This window comes from Palaemon carinicauda, unplaced genomic scaffold (assembly GCF_036898095.1).
Source record: "Palaemon carinicauda isolate YSFRI2023 unplaced genomic scaffold, ASM3689809v2 scaffold601, whole genome shotgun sequence".
NCBI classification, from domain to species: domain Eukaryota; kingdom Metazoa; phylum Arthropoda; class Malacostraca; order Decapoda; family Palaemonidae; genus Palaemon; species Palaemon carinicauda.
Genome location: NW_027171874.1, coordinates 1,029 through 23,184, shown reverse-complemented (window position 1 = coordinate 23,184; position 22,156 = coordinate 1,029). Strand labels below are relative to the sequence as shown.

The 22,156-nt window shown below is 40.5% G+C and overlaps 1 long non-coding RNA gene across 1 annotated transcript in view; it reads right to left on the bottom strand.

Annotated features, from left to right (window-relative positions):
• The window catches only part of LOC137637252 (uncharacterized), a 54,589-nt gene extending 49,702 nt beyond the window's left edge, over window positions 1–4,887 (bottom strand). The window contains exons 1-2 of the long non-coding RNA XR_011043498.1: window positions 4,725–4,887; window positions 4,232–4,326 (exon numbers count right to left, since the gene is read on the bottom strand). This is a non-coding gene — a long non-coding RNA (uncharacterized lncRNA). The remainder of the gene's footprint in view (window positions 1–4,231; window positions 4,327–4,724) is intronic.
• Window positions 4,888–22,156: the final 17,269 nt, after the last annotated feature.

Here is a 22,156-nt window from a genome sequence, read left to right as displayed (position 1 = left end):
CATAGGCCCGGAATTACAGCTGGCCATTCCTGATCACAGATGTCAAGGTGCCCCTCCTCGCTCACCACGGACTGCTGGTAGACATGCGTCGCAAACGACTAGTTGAGCAAGGGACCTACCAGTCCCACCACCTCTCCAGCAGGACCAGCCTTCCCAAATGTGCTCAGTCACGCCCCATGAATACAGCTGCCTGCCGCAGGAATTCCCGGAGGTCTTCAAACCCGAGCTCCACCAACTGAAGGGGTTCCCTGCCAAGCATGGAATATTCCACCATATCTCAACGACGGGTCCCCAAACCCACTGATGGTTTAGAAGCCTCCCTCCGCAGAAGATACAGGACGCCAAGCATACCTTCCAGGAGACAGAGCGCATAGGAATCTGCAAAAAGGCGATTATAGACGCCTAAATCTGGCCACGACACTTGACCACTTACCGTTGCCAAACATGCAGGATCTCACCGGGGCCCTTCACGGGCCATTATTTTCTCCAAGATAGATCTCTTAAAAGTCTTATTTTCAGGTCCCCATTCAGCCCGATGACATCCCAAAGACAGCCATCATCACCCCCTTTGGGTCCTACGTCTTTTCCTACTCGACGTTTAGCCTGAGAAACGATGGACAGCATCTTGGGGGACCTTCCCTTCTGCGCCGTCTACGTTGACGACATACTCGTGCTCTCCAAGATGCGGGAGGAACACCTGGGACACCTGAGGACGGTTCTGAAGCGGCAGTAGGAGAATGGCCTCGTGGTACGCTTCGACAAATGCACGTTCGGGGCTGAGAAGGTGGAGTTCCTGGGACGTGAACTATCAAAAAAGGGGCATGCATCCTGTGACGTCGAAGGTGGAGTCCATAAACCAATTCTCCACGCCGACCTCCGTGAAGTCCCTTCAAGAATTCATCGGCATGACGAACTACTACAAGAAGTTCTTACCCAATGTCGCCAGTTTGATGAAACCTCTTCTCAACGTCCTGAAGGGGAAACCAAAAAAGCTACAGTGGGGTCCCTCTCAACAAGTACTCTTCGAGCAAACAAAAACTGCCCTCTACATGGCCACAACCATGGTGTACCAAGACCACGGGTCACCCGAGGTTAACTACGGACGCCAGTACGTTGGATGCGGCACCATCCTAAAGCAGGTGATCAGCAACGTGCCCCAACCATTCACCTTCTTCAGCAGGATGTTAAAACCATCCGAGACTCGCTACAGCACTTTCAAACGCAAGCTTCTGGCAGTGTACCTCGCCATAAGGGACTTGAAATACCTGCTAGGGGGAGCTTCATTCATCATCCAGACAGACCACCAGCCTCTGGTCCATGCCTTCACCAAGCCCAGGGACGCATGGTCCGCCCGACAGCAACGACACCTGGCGGCCATCTCTGAGTTCGGCTGCACTATTAGCTATGTCCCAGTGGGAAAAAACCCTGTGGCCGATGCTCTGTCAAGAATCAGCATCAACTCCATCCTCATCGGGGTGGACTACGAGGAAATCAGCCCAGGAACAAACAGGCGACTCCACCACAGCAGACGCGAGGTCCTCCTCGACCTCCTTTCGATGGCAGGACGTCAAGTTACATCCCAACGGCCCCACTCTGCTCTGCGATATCAGCACAGGCCGCCCTTGACCTTTCATCCCACCGATGAGATAAAGGCTGGTATTCAACGTCATCCACGGTCTCTCACACCCCTCATCGAGGACTACCACCAAAGTTCGTGTGGCTGGGGATCAGGAAGGACTCATACGAGTCGGCAGGTGCATGTACGGCGTGTCAAACCAGCAAGGTCAGCCGTCACACCGAGTCAGGAGTCGGCAGTTTCCCTCAACCTATGCGACGGGTTGGACATATCCACGTCGACATTGTGACGCCTTCACCACCCTCGGGTGACACCAGGTACTTCCTCACATCACCAAGCCTGGGGATGCATGGTCCACCCAACAGCAACGATACTTGGCGCCCATCTCCGACTTCGGCTGCACTATTAGCTACGTCCCGGGGGGAAAAAACACTGTGGCTGACGCTTTGTCAAGAATCAGCATCAACTCCATCCATAGTCAGCAGTTTCCGTCAACCCAGGCGACGGTTCGGACATATCCACGGCAACATTGTGGGGCCCTTACCACCCTCCGGCAATGCCAAGTACCTCCTCACAATGATCGACCGTCCAATGAGGTGGCCAGAGGCAACTCCCATGACCAAAGCATCGACTGACACCTACACCCAGGAACTTCTCTCCGGCTGGGTCAGCCATTTTGGGGTCCCGGACAACATGACAACCGACAGGGGACCCACTTCCATCTCGATCTTCTGAGTATCCCTCACTCGCCTGATGGGGACCAACCTGCACAGCACGACTGCCTAAAACCACACAGCCAACGGCATGGTCGAAAGAGGCCATTGGTTCCTGAAAGCGGCCTTAATGGCTCGATGCACAGACGAGAATTGGGTTGAGCAACTTCCCTGGCTCCTCCTCGGTCTTCGAACGGCTGCGAAAGCAAACGGTGATGCCTCTTCGGCAGAAAAAGTCTATGGGGAAACGCTCATGGCCCCTGGCTAGTTTTTCCCCTTCAATCCAGACACCGAAGACGTCAACCTCGCCCAGCTTTGTGAAAGCGCAGGAAAATTCACGCCCTGCCACAAAACGTATGTAGACAGGACAAAGCAATTTAGACCTGCCTCGCTGGACACCTGCCCCTACGTCTTCGTCAGACAGGACGGTCACTAGCTCCCACTCTCACATCCTTATAATGGGCCCTATCATGTGCTGGAGAGGACGAAGAAGGCATTTAAGGTCATGGTCCACGAAACAGAAGACTGGCTGACTGTGGACAGATTAAGGCCTGCTCGTTCACAAAGCGATGTCGACGTGTACGAGCAGCAAGGGCGGCGCCCACGAGTACTTCCCCAGAACAAACAAATAGAAGACGCAAGAAGTCCGACCAGACGCAGTTCCAAGAAACTACAACCAGCAGTCAAACCCCCTGTTTCTCCTCAACGGGGCTGCATCCTGAGACTGCGTATCGAGAATAACGGCCCTCCAGTCATAGTGTTTCGACGAAGGGGATGCCTGCAACCCCCGTCTTGCTACAGCAACTAATATGTATATTTTACCCATTATTTCTTTTCATACAATCATTAAAATGATCCCCTTTTAATAACTGTCTTGGGGAGGTAAGTAGTTGCAAAGACAACAGGTAGGACGTTGTAGCACACTTTTCAGCATTGTAAATACAGTATTCTCTGTAAATACCCTGTATATATTGATTATGCATTTAGGCGCAAAATCATTTGCCCTTCATTTTTATGTGTGATTCATTATTATATGTACAGTAAAGTGTGGGCTTTTATATTAATCATAACGTCAATGTTAGAAAACACAAATGCCTGTTCGCAGTCGGTCAGTCACCTGCCCAGCAGGGTGCTACTTTGCTGTCCGCACAGGTCAATGTCCTCTGCCCATCTCAGGAATAAAGCATCACTCGGCTATGGTCAGTCTCTCGTACCTCACAACCTTCCTTGCACAGGGAACCCGTGAGAACCAATGAAGGCAGCTCAAAACAAATGGGCATTTTATTAAGCATTTGGCCAGTTACTTTTAACCGAAAACCGGTTAAAAAGGTTGGCGAGAGAGAAAGACTACGTATTTACCGAGCTGAAATAGAAAGTGATGGTTAGTCGCTAGTGCTGGTGTGAGCGCTAACTAGAGGCGGGTTGTTACACCCTGACAAAAATGCTTTATCGGCTGGTTTCAGCATCGCCGAAATAATACTCCAAAGTAAAGAGCGGACGGTTTGTATTTTGCACAGGAACAAAACCAGTTTCAGGAGTTAAGCTGTTTGAGAAGCAAACACTAGGTTGAGATTTAGTCTTAGGGTAAGCTAAGGGTACGGTGGCCTACACGGGTGTGATACACTTCCCACGGGTTGGGAAGTAAGCAAGGATCAGCTCGTGGGGTCACGATGGAAACCTTAGGTTAGGAGGTGCCCTAACGTTATTTCCATTTCAAAATAATTCCTACAATTTGAAAAATATTGGTTTTTCCCTTTACATTTCCATCAGAAACATAAATTACTTGAAAATATACCAATAACTCCTTATTTATTTATTAGGAACATTGTATTGGAGCCTTTGTACAACAACGGCCAGTTCCTTCAGCAAGCATAAAAATATGGACACCCACTAAACTTCGCCCCCCCTAACCTAACCTACGAGACGTGTGCTTACCACTTACCTAATAGGGGGCTGATGCCCCCCTGCGACCCCCTTACATTACAGTATACTTAAGTCTTCATCTTACAGGTGGCCGTTATTATACATACACCCCAGCTGAAACAAAGATAAAAGAATTAAAGCTTTTTTTTTTTTTTGGACAAAAAATTTGTAAATTTATGCATTCTATTTAGTAGAATAAAAGAACGATATATTGACATAAAACATCAAATTTTAAACTGTTACTATATAGAACTTTTTTTTTATAATACTGGAAATCATATAGAGAATTAACAGCCCTGTACAGGCTATTTGAATTAAGAGTACAGACATTGTTAACAGACGCCTTTTATTTCTGTATATTGATTTTCACATTTTTCATTTATAAATAATTCCGATTTTAATCTTTAAGTGTAAATAAATATAAATATGGCTAGAATATTGTTCCATATGATTAAAAACAATAAAAATAATCAAAATATCATTAAAAGAAGTAAAATAATGATATAATATACTTGGCCAATCCTAGGGTACACATGACTTTACAGACATCCTTCAGGACAAGTTGCCTCAATATGGCCAGGGTTGTCTAGGGCCAATAGTCCTTGATCCATCCTCCCACGGGCTAGAATATTGTCCTAAATGATTAAAAAAACAATAAAAACAACTAAAATAACAAACAAAACACGTAAAACAATGCCTTAATCTACGACAAGTTTTCTCAATATGGCCAGGGTTGTCTAGGGCCAATAGTCCTGGATCCATCCTCCCACGGACTAGAATATTGTCCTAAATGATGAAAAAACAATAAAAACAACCAAATTAACAAACAAAACACGTAAAAACAATGCCCTAATCTACCCGGCCAATCCTAGGGTACACATGACCGAAGAAACATACTTCTTTACCAGCAATCTAAGCCTAAAAAAAGACATTTTTTAAGCCTAATATATAATGTTGGGGGTAATTTATTTAATTATTAAGCCATTAGTATTATATTATATCATATGAATACAAAATTATTCATAATTTACCTTTAATTTCATATATATAAGACGAATCAGGAGTCTTGGCTCTTCATTCCTTCAAATGTTTGTTTACATTTTTCTCGGGATCCAAAACCCGGAAGAAAAGTTAAAAAGGTTCCAGTTACTAAATTTATTTTCCCTTTTTAAATACTTATTTATACTATATGAGAGTTTTAATACTTGTTTAAAGAGTTATATATAAATTTTAGTTGTATTTTTTATTAGTTTTAGGTCTCATTATGTGAAAATACAATACGAAATATGAAATGATAATACAGATGCTGGCATTTCTTGGGTCATTTTGTATATTGTGATTCAGTTTAACGTATATTATCATGACTTTATTCCCCATTATATGATAAAATTATTTACTTTAATACTATAAGTACTGTATTTTATTATAATTATTACTTTATTATAACACTTACTTTAATTTATGCTACATTATATTACTCACATATGAAAGATATTACAATTTTTCATTTCTGGCTGGCATAATTTCATGGTGTTCATATGATAGAATATAAAATAATCCAAATAATCTTTATTTTGATTAAATGTCCATAATATTATGTATAAATGACCAATAAAAAATTAAAATGCAATATAGCCTACATTGGGAAACATTAATGTTGATACGTATATACATAATCATATAAAAACATATTCGTAGTATAGGGCGAGTTCTGGACGAACCATAGTTTTTTTTTCTTTTAATTCATAAAACATTTTTTCTAGTGAAATAACCTAAATTTGAAGTGATCACTATAAAGTACAATAATTGAGCCACCTTCTCTCCGAAACACAATTTTTTCATCACAATATAAGATGGTGAAATGAAGCTTCAAAAAGAAAGGAGGCCTCAAACAAAATATTTGTTAAAAAATAAAAATAATAGATAAACTTGTAATTAGCCACCAGTTAACATTAAAATAGACCTCAATGTTGATTTAAATCATTTGCAACATAAATAGATAACTATGTTTACATAAAGAAAGCGATATAATTTTCATCTTGCTCATATACACAAAAAATTGAGAAAAAATATGGTGTTACATTATCTGCTTTGCCTTAAAATGCTTGCAAGGCTTAAAACAAACAAAAAAATAAGTACTTTATAAAGTTTCCAGGATGATAGAACTAATTTTGGCTATTATGAAATAAATGAAATTGTTTTTCACACTTTAATTGATTGATTGATTGATTGAAAGTTTTCTGGCATCCTGACATTTAAGGTCATTGACGCCGATACCATTTACTGTATATGAAAATTAAAAGAGAATTCGATTAAAACCATAAGAATTAAGAAGTCATTACAATAGTTAAATAGTTTTCAGAAGACCTGCTTCTGAAATAAATCTAAAAATTCCGCTCGCATAGTAAGACACATCATGTCCAAGAATCTTGGCAAGGATAAACCTGCCATCCTCACCTCGAGCCTCAAACAGATATCTATTTCTTAAGTTAGTAAAATTAGGGCATTCGGTCAACAAATGCCTCACTGTTAAAGGTAGGCTACTAAGCAGTCCTCGCAATACTGTTGGTGTTGGCCCTTCAGCAGAAACTCGTGTGTCAACCGTGTGTGACCAATACGGAGACGACAAAGAGTCGTCTCCCATTTTCGGGGAATCATGTTATACCTCCAAGGTGATATGATATTTGTTACTTCCCTCATTTTATTGCCATCTTGACTATCCCAGTGCTGTTGCCATTTATCACATACCAATTTCTTGATGTAAGGTAGGAAATCGTTACATGGAATGGGATACCTCCTTGGTAGCAACTCGGATGCCGCATTCTTCGCCAGTAAATCTGCCTTCTCATTCCCAGACACACCTACATGTGCTGGAACCCAACAAAATCGAACAGTTATACCTTTCCGTCCAATAATAAAAAGCCATTCTAAAATCTTTAAAACTAGAGGGTTACTAGAATTAAAAACTTCTAAAGCCTGAAGAACACTCCTTGCATCACTAAAAATTGTAAAATTACCCTCCTTTTCCAAAGCTATTTTCTCAATAGCGGTTAATATGCCATACAGTTCGGCAGTAAATATGGAAGCTGTTAGAGGAAGTGCACCTCTACAGTTAAAATCATTACTATGTACTCCAAATCCAACGCCAGCATCAGATTTGGAGCCATCAGTATATATAAAAGTCGATCCTCTATGTTCTTCAACATGTTCCATAAAAAGAGACCTGGATTCTAAGTCAGTCAAATTCTTCTTAACTCCAATAAAGTATCTACAAAAAGATATGTCAGGTAATTTCCATGGAGGCGTTGATGATACCTTGAATGGAAGCACCTTATTTCTAATTATATCCAGATTGTTTAATAATTGGTTAACCCGAAACCCAAAAGGTTGAGGAGATTTTGGGTGCAACTCAAAGTAGGTTGAGTGCCTTACAAGGCTTGCAGTTTGAAAGGCTGAAGAATTGGGGAGTCTTTGCAATCTAAACCAATACCGAATAATAGAGGACATTCGGTAAAGGTCCAGAGGCAACTCCCCAGCATCAACAAGGAGACTTGTGATAGGGGAGGTTCTAAAGGCTCCTGTGGACAATCTAATGCTAGCATGATGTATTGAATCTAGTATTTTTAACCGGCTTGGGGTTGCTGAGGAGTATATTTCGCATCCATAACTAATTTTGGAAAATATCAAGGCCTTGTATAATTTTAAAATTGTATTGCGGTCTGCCCCCCATGATGTATGGGACAAGACTTTTAAAAGATTCATAGCTTCAACACATTTAGCTTTTAATGTTTTTAAGTGAGAAACCCATGTAAGCCTACAATCAAATATCAACCCTAAAAATTTGGCTTCACTTGCACATGGGATCCGTTGACCTTTGATGTATATATCCGGGTCTGGATGTACTCCCCGTATACGACAGAAATGGACAATTGTAGTTTTACTTGTTGAGAACTTAAATCCATTCATATCGGCCCAATGGATAATTTTATCAATAGAGAGTTGGATTTTTCTCTCAACCATTGCCATTCTGGCTCCAGCAAATGATATGGAGAGATCATCCACAAATAATGTTGCAAGAACATCCCGGGGAATGACTGAGGATATCCCATTAATTGCTAGTGCAAAAAGGGTTACACTCAGCACACTCCCCTGAGGAACTCCTTCTTCCTGGCATTTACTCTGTGATAGAGCTTCCCCAACTCTCACTTGGAAAACTCTATGTGAAAGAAATGACTGGATGAATAGTGGTAGCTCACCTCTCAATCCGCACTCATGGATTCTTTTAAGTATACCGTATCTCCATGTGGTATCATATGCCTTTTCAAGATAAAAAAAAACTGTCACATGGTGCTGTTTGGAAGCAAAGGCTTCACAAATGGAGGACTCAAGTTGTATCAGCACATCAGTCGTTGAGTGCATTTTCCTGAATCCACATTGAATGGGTGATAAAATATTCTTCTTTTCAAGGTACCAAATCAGTCTTGCATTGACCATCTTCTCCATGATTTTACATAAACAAGATGTCAATGCAATAGGTCGGTAGTTTGCTGCTAAAAACTTGTCCTTACCGGGTTTTAAAAAGGCTAAAATAATGGCTAGTTCCCAAACACTTGGATAACTAGTATTATGCCATATTCTATTAAAAATGCTTAAAATAAATAACTTTGTATTAAAAGGTACATGTTTAATCATTGCATATGGAATTCCATCGGGTCCAGGGGCTGTATCGTTACAAGTAGCAAGAGCAGAATCAAATTCTCTTTCAGTAAATGGAGAATTGTATGACTCTTGCTTTCTTGTTGCGAAGTTTAAAACTTTCTTTTCTTCATTGCTCCTATACTGGTGACCAGGAGCTGCTTGACACTTGCGCGATACATTTGAGAAATGGTCAGCCAGGGCATTGCTAACTTCGGTTGCTCCAGTCATATACTGGCCATTTATCTTTAACACTGGTGGTGGGTTTGGGGTGAATTTTCCTGCTATCTTTTTGACTTTCCTCCACACAGATGATGTTGGTGTTCTACTGTTGATGGAGGAAACAAAGGACATCCAAGACTGGCGCCTAGCTTCTTTCATGGCACGGCGGAACTGTGCTCTACATTTCTTGTATATGACTAAATTCTCCTCATTACGGTGCATGCGCAATCGAGTTAAAGACTTTCTTGTGGCTCTGTGCAGGGCAGTTAGTTCTGACGACCACCAGGGGACTGGTCGTCGTCTGAATATCCCAGTTGTTTTGGGAATGGAATTCACTCCTGCTGTGTGAAGAGTTCCATTAAGTAAGTCTATGGCATCATCAACTCTTTCAAACTGTTCTGCATTTCCTTCAATTTCCCGAAATCTATTCCAGTCCGCCTTATCAAGATTCCATCGAGGTGATCTTTGTAAAGGTGGACCATTGTTGGTGTTTATAATGATTGGTGCATGATCACTAGTATGCCAATCATCTAATGTTCTCCAATTAAAATCGAGAAGACAGTTAGAGCTTGCAACCGATAAGTCAATGCAGGACAAGGTACCTGTCTGTACATGAAAATGTGTGGGCTCTCCTGTATTGAGGAGTCCGACATCTTCATTCTCCAAAATTGACGACATAATATTACCCCTTGCATTTGCTAAAACATCACCCCATAAAGGATGTCTACTAGTAAGGTCTCCTAGTAAGAGAAAGGGTTGTGGGAGTTGTTTAATCACCTCTACTATATTATCATATGAGATGTTATCATTTGGAGGCAAGTAAAGAGAACAGATTGTGTATTTTCTCCCTATATCAATCTGTACAGCCACTGCCTGCAGAGGGGTACAGATAGACAAAGATATTTGGGGAACATCTCGACGAACGTATATAAGACTTCCCCCATGGCTCCCTGCTCGTTGATCATATGGTGTCCTATAGCTAACATACTCTCGAGGACAAGGAGTATTAGCCTCGAGCTTGCTTTCTTGTAGACATACTGTTATAGGGGAGTGCTCACGTATGAGGAGCTTAAGTTGTTCATATTTCGCCCTTAAACCCTGGCAATTCCATTGCAGAATGGTGGAAAAAACTATGTTTTATTTTTTGGAAGACACCTTAGATGAAGTCTTCCCATTGGCAATATTTGATCTAACAATGTTTCCCGGAGGTAACTCTAGAGAGGATCTTGATATAGTGGGTTTTGTGTTTCTCTTTTTCTTTGTGTCCTTTTGATCTAATTGTTGAGGAGGATGGTGGACCTCAACTTGAATTTCTGATTGGTTCAATTTACCTTCTAGTTGTTCAGAAACATCAGCAGACAAGATATCATATTTATTGGAAGTCGTGACTTTAATGTTTCTTATGGTAGGAGGAGAGAGGGAGGGAGGTCTCTCTCTTTTTCGATTAAAAGGTTGTGATCTGTCAGGTTTTTGCGACTTCCCCACTACGGGTTCACCAGGTAAATTGGTTTCGAGTGCAACCTCCATCAGATCAGGCAAGGAAACGGCCTGTGAGAGGTTTGTACTATTGTTTAAAATCGGAGTAGCTGGCTTTTGAATAATTTTCAGATCTTTAAGTGTCCGTTTTGATTTTTCCACAATTTCTGGATATAGATTTTCGATGGGACTTTCAACCTCTTTAACTACTTTCATTTGTTTCTTTATCTTAGAAGTAGAGATATAATTTTCGTCTGTGTGGTTTGACAAGTTTTTCTTCAGAACCATTGAAAAAGGTTCCCCTGGTCTTATTTGCTTTTCAAGAGCTCTTTTACGAGCCTCTTTAAAAGTAACCCTTTCCATGGTCCTAATGGCCTGAATTTCTTTTTCAAAAATAAACTTAATGCAGCTTTTAGATGTAGCTGGGTGTGCTTCCCCACAATGTATGCAATTAGGGTTTTCTATGCATACTCCATGACTACTTTTTCCACAGTTGGCACAAACAGCTGGCTTATTGTTTAGTTTTTCTTTACATTTCTGGCTTAAATGGCCATACATTTGGCAATGATAACATCGCAATGGTGACGGGATATATGGTTTTACCTTCAAAGATAGCCATCCAGCTTTTATAACATTTGGTAATCGGCATTGATCAAATGTTATAATCAGAGTAGCAAGAGGGATACGTTGTTCTCCAACTCTCTTTCTCATTCTGACTACTTTAACTACTCCTTGACTTCTCAGTTCATCCTCTATTTCTTTCTCCTCTATATCCAACAATTCTGGAGCATATATCACACCTCTACTCTGGTTGAAAGTAGGGTGTGAAACGCATTTTACGCTATGACCATTCAATGTTGTAAGTGTTTTTAACCTTTCACCTTGTAATGGGGAGAGTGTCTCTATCAAGAGACTTCCATTTCCCTGGGGTAAAATTTTTGGCTGCCCTCCACATAAGGTAACTATTTCTCTATTAGCTTTAAAAACATTTATACGCTCATTTCTTCCGTTTTCAAATTCCAAGATAAAAAATTTTTCATAATTCACTACTTCATAGTGACCAGGTAATACTTCTACTTTTCTATATCTTTCTGTACTGTCATAATTTTTCACTCTCTCTCTCTTCTTCTCTAGCATTTTATTATTCACATGACGTGAATAAGGTTCTAACGTTACAATGTTAGAACCCGAGTTGGAGCTGTCTGTGCCGAGGTCCATGTTTGTATTTTCCAGGTCGTCAACAGAGGTGTTGGGTTTTTTTGAAAAAGCAAGCCGGGTTATCCACCTCTTATCGGAGGATGTCAGTCCTCCTATCCCATGTGGCCCAACACGAGAAGAGGCTTCAGCGGGGACCAGTCCTCTATTAGAGAGGGGCTGCCTCTCTTAAGGTGGGCGTACACTGGTCAGTGGGGGTAGTTAGCCCCTCCCACCGTCGACTCCAATGCCTGGCGTCAACCATTACCCGCAAATATGGGTGACTTAAGACCGGATCACTGGAGCCCGACTCTTAACAGACTTGGTCTGCACCCAATGGGGTCTGCCAGAGGGTGATGGCGTCTAAATTGGCACAGGTTGAGATGGAATGCACTCCATCCCACACTCTGCCAAATACAAAGCGGCATCCAAAGTAAAATCGAACATGCCAAAGTCGTCAACAATATCGAGCCCAAAAGGAAGAGATGGGAGGAAATAAGAAATAATCAAAAGTAAAAGAGAAAGTGCTGACTGATTTAGTTGAATCGACAGCTGGGCACCGAGGTCCAATGGGAAATAGTTCCCACTGTTCATTAGAGCCCAGCTGCTAATCCCTAAGCCCCCCATCCTCGTCAAGGCTTCAGCATCTGGGGGGATCTTGGCAAGGATAAACCTGCCATCCTCACCTTGAGCCTCAAACAGATATCTATTTCTTAGGTTAGTAAAATTAGGGCATTCGGTCAACAAATGCCTCACTGTTAAAGGTACTAAGCAGTCCTCGCAATACGGTTGGTGTTGGCCCTTCAGCAGAAACTCGTGTGTCAACCGTGTGTGACCAATACGGAGACGACAAAGAGTCGTCTCCCATTTTCGGGGAATCATGTTATACCTCCAAGGTGATATGATATTTGTTACTTCCCTCATTTTATTGCCGTCTTGACTGTCCCAGTGCTGTTGCCATTTATCACAAACCAATTTCTTGATGTAAGGTAGGAGATCGTTACATGGAATGGGATACCTCCTTGGTAACAACTCGGATGCCGCATTCTTCGCCAGTAAATCTGCCTTCTCATTCCCAGACACACCTACATGTGCTGGAACCCAACAAAATCGAACAGTTATACCTTTCCGTCCAATAATAAAAAGCCATTCTAAAATCTTTAAAACTAGAGGGTTACTAGAATTAAAAACTTCTAAAGCCTGAAGAACACTCCTTGCATCACTAAAAATTGTAAAATTACCCTCCTTTTCCAAAGCTATTTTCTCAATAGCGGTTAATATGCCATACAGTTCGGCAGTAAATATGGAAGCTGTTAGAGGAAGTGCACCTCTACAATTAAAATCATTACTATGTACTCCAAATCCAACGCCAGCATCAGATTTGGAGCCATCAGTTTATATAAAAGTCGATCCCCTATGTTCTTCGACATGTTCCATAAAAAGAGACCTGGATTCTAAGTCAGTCATATTCTTCTTAACTCCAATAAAGTATTTACAAAATGATATGTCAGGTAATTTCCATGGAGGCGTTGATGATACCTTGAATGGAAGTACCTTATTTCTAATTATATCCAGACTATTTAAAAATCGTTTCACCCGAAAGCCATAAGGTTGAGGAGATTTTGGGTGCAACTCAAAGTATGATGCGTGTCTTACAAGGCTTGCAGTCTGAAAGGCTAGAGAGCTAGGGAGTCTTTGCAATCTAAACCAATACCGAAGAATGGAAGACATTCGGTAAAGGTCTAGAGGTAACTCTCCAGCATCAACAAGGAGACTTGGGATAGGCGAGGTTTTAAAAGCTCCAGTAGATAATCTAATACCTGCATGATGTATCGAGTCTAATATTTTTAACCGGCTTGGGGTGGCTGAAGAATATACCTCACAACCATAACTAATTTTGGAAAAAATCAAGGCCTTGTATAATTTTAAAATAGTATTACGGTCTGCCCCCCATGATGTATGGGACAATACTTTTAAGATATTCAGAGCTTCAACACATTTAGCTTTTAGCGCTTTTAGGTGAGAAACCCATGTAAGTCTACAGTCAAATATCAAACCTAAAAATTTGGTTTCCGATACACATGGTATCCGTTGACCTTTAATGTATATATCCGGGTCTGGATGTACTCCCCGGATACGACAAAAATGGACAATGGTAGTTTTACATGTCGAGAACTTAAATCCATTCATGTCAGCCCACTGGATAATTTTATCAATAGAGAGTTGGATTTTTCTCTCAACCATTGCCATTCTAGTGCCAGCAAATGATATTGAGAGATCATCCACAAATAGTGTTGAGAGAACATCCTGGGGAATGGCTGAGGATATCCCATTAATTGCTAGTGCAAAAAGGGTTACACTCAGCACACTACCCTGAGGAACTCCTTCTTCCTGGCACTTACTCTCTGATAGAGTTTCCCCCACTCTCACTTGAAAAACTCTACGTGAAAGAAATGCCTGAATAAATAGTGGCAGCTCTCCTCTCAATCCCAATTCATGAATGGTTTTAAGAATACCATATCTCCATGTGGTATCATATGCCTTTTCAAGGTCAAAAAATACTGTAACATGGTGCTGTTTGGAAGCAAAGGCTTCACAAATAGAAGACTCAAGTCGTATCAACACATCAGTCGTTGAGTGCATTTTTCGGAATCCACATTGAATCGGTGATAAAATACCTTTCTTTTCAAGGTACCATATCAGCCTTGCATTGACCATCTTCTCCATAATTTTACATAAACGAGATGTCAATGCAATAGGACGATAGTTTGCTGCTAAAAACTTGTCTTTACCGGGTTTTAAAAAGGCTAAAATAATGGCTAGTTCCCAAACACTTGGGTAACTATGATCATGCCATATTCTATTAATAATGCTTAAAATAAATAGCTTTGTATTAAAATGTACATGTTTAATCATTGCATATGGAATTCCATCGGGTCCAGGGGCTGTATCGTTGCAATGAGCAAGTGCGGAATCAAATTCTCTTTCAGTGAAAGGAGAATTATACGACTCTTCCCTTCTTGTTGCAAAATTTAAAATTTTATTTTCTACAGTGCTCCTATACTGGTGACCAGGGGCTCCTTCACACTTGCTGGATACATTTGAAAAATGATTAGCCAAGGCATTGCTAACTTCATTTGCTTCAGTTACATACTGGCCATTCACCTTCAACACTGGTGGTGGGTTGGGGGTGAATTTGCCAGCTATCTTTTTTACTTTCCTCCACACAGAAGATGCTGGTGTTCTACTGTTAATGGAGGAAACAAAAGACATCCATGACTGGCGCCTTGCTTCTTTCATGGCACGACGGAACTGTGCTCTACATTTCTTGTACATAATTAAATTCTCATCAGTTCGGAGTCTACGCAATCGTGTTAGAGATCTTCTTGTGGCTCTGTGGAGTGCAGTTAGTTCTGAAGACCACCACGGGACTGGTCGTCGTTTGAATAACCCTGTTGTTTTGGGAATTGAATTGACTCCTGCTGTATGAAGAGTTCCATTCAGCAGGTCTATAGCATCATCAATACTTTCAAACTGTTCTGCTCTCCCTTCGATTTCATTTAGCTCGGAAAATTTAACCCAGTCTGCCTTGTCTAGATTCCAACGTGGCGATCTTTGCAAAGGTGGACCCTTGTTGGTGTTTATAATGATTGGTGCATGATCACTAGTATGCCAATCATCTAATGTCCTCCAATCAAAATCAAGAAGGCAGTTAGAGCTTGCAATTGAAAGGTCAATGCATGACAAAGTACCTGTCTGAACATGGAAGTGCGTGGGCTCTCCTGTATTAAGGAGCCCCACATCCTCATTCTCCACAATTGATGAGATAATATTGCCCCTTGTGTTGGCCAAAACATCACCCCATAAAGGATGTCTACCATTCATATCTCCCAGTAAGAGAAAAGGTTGAGGGAGTTGTTGAATAACTTCTGCTAAATCATCATATAAAATATCATCATTTGGAGGTAAGTACAGAGAGCATATTGTATATTTTCTCCCTATATCAATTTGTACAACAACTGCCTGCAGGGTTGTACGTATAGACATAGGTATTTGGGGAACATCTCGACGAATGTACATGAGACTTCCGCCATGGCTCCCTGCTTGTTGATTATATGGTGTTCTATAGCTAACATACTCTCGAGGACTAGGAGTGTTAGAATCAAGCATACTTTCCTGTAGACATACTATTATGGGGGAATGCTCATGAATTAGGAGCTTAAGTTCTTCATATTTCGCCCTCAAACCCTGACAGTTCCATTGCAAAATGGAGGAGAAAACTATGGATTATTTCTGGAAGACGTCTTGGGTGAGGTCTTCCCATTAGCAGTTTTTAATCTAACATTATTACTTGTAGGTTTCTTCAGAGATGGTCTTGTTATGTTGGGTTTTACGTTGGAGTTTTTCTTTGTATCTTTTTTATATATTTGTTGAGGGGGATGGTGGACCTCAACTTGAATTTCTGATTTATTTAAATTGTCTTCTGGTTGATCGCCAACATCAACAGACAAAACATCATATTTATTTGATGTCATAATTCTAGTATTTCTTATGGAAGGGGGTGAGAGAGATGGAGGTCTCTCTCTTTTACGATTAATAGGTTGCAGGTTACCAGGTTTTTGTACCTTCCCCACTACAGGTACACCTGATAACTTGGTGTCAGGTGGAATCTCCATTAAATCAGGCAAGGATATGGCCTGGGAGAGGTTAGTACTATCCTTTGTAATGGGGGACAAAGGTTTGATAGTGGTGGGCAATGTCTTTTTGTTGATACTCAATGATAAATCTTTAGGAGGAGATGTTCTTGTCTTATGCAGCACTTTATCAATAGATTGTGAATTCCTTTTTCGAGAACTACCTACAGTAGTAGGTGGGTGAGATGATTCCCGAGGAACTTTTTCTCCTGTTTTTAATGTTTTTGCATAAGTATTAGATTTATTTAATAATCTCTTGGCATGCCCCACGCTTACATGTTCAATAATTGATTTATTGAGGGCAGCCTCTTCTAACTTATAAAACTGGCAGCTCCTATCATTAGATTTATGATTAGAGTTGCAGTTTAAGCATCTTGCCTCAAGTGTACAATCCCCATGGTAAATTTTGGAGCAAGTATTACAAATTTTTTCATTATTGCAAACTTTGGAAGGATGTCCAAATTTAAAGCAATTATAACATTGCAGTGGCTTCTGCTTAAAAGGTTGAACTCTGATCCTTTCGTTTTCTATGTCTATGTGGAAAGGTACATCAGCATCCTGGAAAGTAAGAACAATCATTGATGTTCCAGGTACTTTATGTACTTTCCACACTGATAGGGGACACATGGCCAATATCTCCTCTTCAGTAAATTCATACAGATCCCTATTAAAAACCACTCCCCTTCCATAGCTAAAGTTTAGATGGGGTTTGATGTCCAATTTTATATCATCATTTACTGTCTTCAAATTAGACAGTATAACAGACTGTGTGTATGACTTGGCCTTTATCAAGAAACTTTTCTTCCCGAATCGAGATATATCTCCAGGTGCGATCGTACCTACCTTCCTCTGAAGAAATTTGCATATCTTGAAATAATTTTCCGTACCTCCCACAGATTGAGCAAGAAGCCACATTGGTGGTTTTGGCTTTCTTTGGGATGGTATATCTGCCTCTATATCTTTATCAGCCCAGTCTGCTGGTCTGTAGACATCCAGATCTTTAGGTGCCCCATCACAAAGAGCACCCTTAACACTCATATTACCTACTTTAATATCAACAATGTTACAGCTTGCATTAAATGCTTCCTCATGACAATTAAATGATAACCAAGATTCCCAATTATCATCTTGAAGTTTCATTCTAATTTCTTTTATTGATCCGTAACACTCAAATATTTTATGTAGCACATCATAATTAGCTTCTAAAGGGATTTGGGTAACGTGCAGGACTTTCAGTTTTCCTGTGTTGCCCAAATTACCCTTTTTCAGAATATTTAAAGAACAGTCCTTTTTAGTTCCTAGGTCGTCAACGGAGTTTTCTTTAAATGAATTGCCAGAGGTCGTCAACAGTGCCGGGGGCGAGTCAGCATATCCAGGGGAGGTGGGGTCATTTTCACAAGAATCCATCATAAAAAAGAAGAGAGAAGAGTGATTTTTTGATGTTTGATTTACCTGCTTGAGAACATTAAGGCATCACATGTTGGGAAGGAAATTTACACTCTCCACTACCGGCACAGTAAGAGTATACTTCCCAGATGGTCCACTCCATACCCTACCCGAAGGATAGCATCAAAACAGATATAGAGGCACAGGTGTAAGCTGAACCCGCCTGTTAGGACTGAGACCAAGAAACTATGGAATCATCCTCCCCATATCTGTAATGACGGGCTTCCGGCCAGAAGCCGAGAGTCCTACCCCAAGCATTGGATCCCCCTGGATTCCGAAGACCCAACACTTGGAATAGTTCCGCCAAAAAGGTCCAAACCATCTTCGGGATGGCTGAGATCATCCTATACACTCACATATAGCTTTGAGCACAAACGCCTCCCAACCGCGACACCTTTCACATTCATCAAAGCAGGCAGCAATACCGGATGCATAAACATCCGCCCAAGTGGCAATAACAGATGTAGAAACATCCATGCCATAAATAGAAAAAAAAAATAATAAACATACATATATATGTAAAAATATACACATATACATATGGAAAATTTTACTCATAGGGTTGGGACAGCATCATGAAAGAAAGTTTATAATATTAGGAGAAGGTTGAAGCAATATAAAGAGGAAGAAAAGGATAAGAAAGAGAGAAATTTAGATTCGAACTGGGGGAGCAATTTCCCCAAGTTCGAGAGCCCTCTTGCCCGTCACCAAGATTCAGCATGGGAGAGCAAAAATATGCGATGACCACATTTATACCCATAAAACGACTCTATGCTGTAGTCTAACACAAAATCTGACACCGAAAAATTTCGGGCATTATCTCTGACCCCGGCCCTTACTCGTTTCGGACCCCAAAAATAGGGTCCTTTTTCAATAAAAACATATATCTTCTATAATTTTAGCCGGAGAGCAAAAATATGCGATGACCACATTTATACCCATAAAACGACTCTATGCTGTAGTCTAACACAAAATCTGACAATGAAAAATTTCAAGCATTATCTCTGACCCCGGCCCTTACTCGTTTCGGACCCCAAAAATAGGGTCCTTTTTCAATAAAAACTCATATATCTTCTATAATTTTAGCCGGAGAGCGAAAATATGCGATGACCACATTTATACCCATAAAACGACTCTATGCTGTAGTCTAACACAAAATCTGACACCGAAAAATTTCAAGTATTATCTCTGACCCCGGCCCTTACTCGTTTCGGACCCCAAAAATAGGGTCCTTTTTCAATAAAAACTCATATATCTTCTATAATTTTAGCCGGAGAGCGAAAATATGCGATGACCACATTTATACCCATAAAACGACTCTATGCTGTAGTCTAACACAAAATCTGACACCGAAAAATTTCAAGCATTATCTCTGACCCCGGCCCTTACTCGTTTCGGACCCCAAAAATAGGGTCCTTTTTCAATAAAAACTCATATATCTTCTATAATATTAGCCGGAGAGCGAAAATATGCGATGACCACATTTATACCCATAAAACGACTCTATGCTGTAGTCTAACACAAAATCTGACACCGAAAAATTTCAAGCATTATCTCTGACCCCGGCCCTTACTCGTTTCGGACCCCAAAAATAGGGTCCTTTTTCAATAAAAACATATATCTTCTATAATTTTAGCCGGAGAGCAAAAATATGCGATGACCACATTTATACCCATAAAACGACTCTATGCTGTAGTCTAACACAAAATCTGACACCGAAAAATTTGGGGCATTATCTCTGACCCCGGCCCTTACTCGTTTTGGACCCCAAAAATAGGGTCCTTTTTCAATAAAAACTCATATATCTTCTATAATTTTAGCCGGAGAGCGAAAATATGCGATGACCACATTTATACCCATAAAACGACTCTATGCTGTAGTCTAACACAAAATCTGACACCGAAAAATTTCAAGCATTATCTCTGACCCCGGCCCTTACTCGTTTCGGACCCCAAAAATAGGGTCCTTTTTCAATAAAAACTCATATATCTTCTATAATTTTAGCCGGAGAGCGAAAATATGCGATGACCACATTTATACCCATAAAACGACTCTATGCTGTAGTCTAACACAAAATCTGACACCGAAAAATTTCAAGCATTATCTCTGACCCCAGCCCTTACTCGTTTCGGACCCCAAAAATAGGGTCCTTTTTCAATAAAAACTCATATATCTTCTATAATTTTAGCCGGAGAGCAAAAATATGCGATGACCACATTTATACCCATAAAACGACTCTATGCTGTAGTCTAACACAAAATCTGACACCAAAAAATTTCAAGCATTATCTCTGACCCCGGCCCTTACTCGTTTCGGACCCCAAAAATAGGGTCCTTTTTCAATAAAAACATATATCTTCTATAATTTTAGCCGGAGAGCAAAAATATGCGATGACCACATTTATACCCTTAAAACGACTCTATGCTGTAGTCTAACACAAAATCTGACACCGAAAAATTTCGGGCATTATCTCTGACCCCGGCCCTTACTCGTTTCGGACCCCAAAAATAGGGTCCTTTTTCAATAAAAACATATATCTTCTATAATTTTAGCCGGAGAGCAAAAATATGCGATGACCACATTTATACCCATAAAACGACTCTATGCTGTAGTCTAACACAAAATCTGACACCGAAAAATTTCAAGCATTATCTCTGACCCCGGCCCTTACTCGTTTCGGACCCCAAAAATAGGGTCCTTTTTCAATAAAAACTCATATATCTTCTATAATTTTAGCCGGAGAGCAAAAATATGCGATGACCACATTTATACCCATAAAACGACTCTATGCTGTAGTCTAACACAAAATCTGACACCGAAAAATTTCAAGTATTATCTCTGACCCCGGCCCTTACTCGTTTCGGACCCCAAAAATAGGGTCCTTTTTCAATAAAAACTCATATATCTTCTATAATTTTAGCCGGAGAGCGAAAATATGCGATGACCACATTTATACCCATAAAACGACTCTATGCTGTAGTCTAACACAAAATCTGACACCGAAAAATTTCAAGCATTATCTCTGACCCCGGCCCTTACTCGTTTCGGACCCCAAAAATAGGGTCCTTTTTCAATAAAAACATATATCTTCTATAATTTTAGCCGGAGAGCAAAAATATGCGATGGCCACATTTATACCCATTAAACGACTCTATGCTGTAGTCTAACACAAAATCTGACACCGAAAAATTTCAAGCATTATCTCTGACCCCGGCCCTTACTCGTTTCGGACCCCAAAAATAGGGTCCTTTTTCAATAAAAACTCATATATCTTCTATAATTTTAGCCGGAGAGCGAAAATATGCGATGACCACATTTATACCCATAAAACGACTCTATGCTGTAGTCTAACACAAAATCTGACACCGAAAAATTTCAAGCATTATCTCTGACCCCGGCCCTTACTCGTTTCGGACCCCAAAAATAGGGTCCTTTTTCAATAAAAACTCATATATCTTCTATAATTTTAGCCGGAGAGCAAAAATATGCGATGACCACATTTATACCCTTAAAACGACTCTATGCTGTAGTCTAACACAAAATCTGACACCGAAAAATTTCAAGCATTATCTCTGACCCCGGCCCTTACTCGTTTCGGACCCCAAAAATAGGGTCCTTTTTCAATAAAAACTCATATATCTTCTATAATTTTAGCCGGAGAGCGAAAATATGCGATGACCAAATTTATACCCATAAAACGACTCTATGCTGTAGTCTAACACAAAATCTGACACCGAAAAATTTCAAGCATTATCTCTGACCCCGGCCCTTACTCGTTTCGGACCCCAAAAATAGGGTCCTTTTTCAATAAAAACTCATATATCTTCTATAATTTTAGCCGGAGAGCAAAAATATGCGATGACCACATTTATACCCATAAAACGACTCTATGCTGTAGTCTAACACAAAATCTGACACCGAAAAATTTCAAGCATTATCTCTGACCCCGGCCCTTACTCGTTTCGGACCCCAAAAATAGGGTCCTTTTTCAATAAAAACTCATATATCTTCTATAATTTTAGCCGGAGAGCAAAAATATGCGATGACCACATTTATACCCATAAAACGACTATGCTGTAGTCTAACACAAAATCTGACACCGAAAAATTTCAAGCATTATCTCTGACCCCGGCCCTTACTCGTTCGGACCCCAAAAATAGGGTCCTTTTTCAATAAAATCTCATATATCTTCTATAATTTTAGCCGGGGAGCGAAAA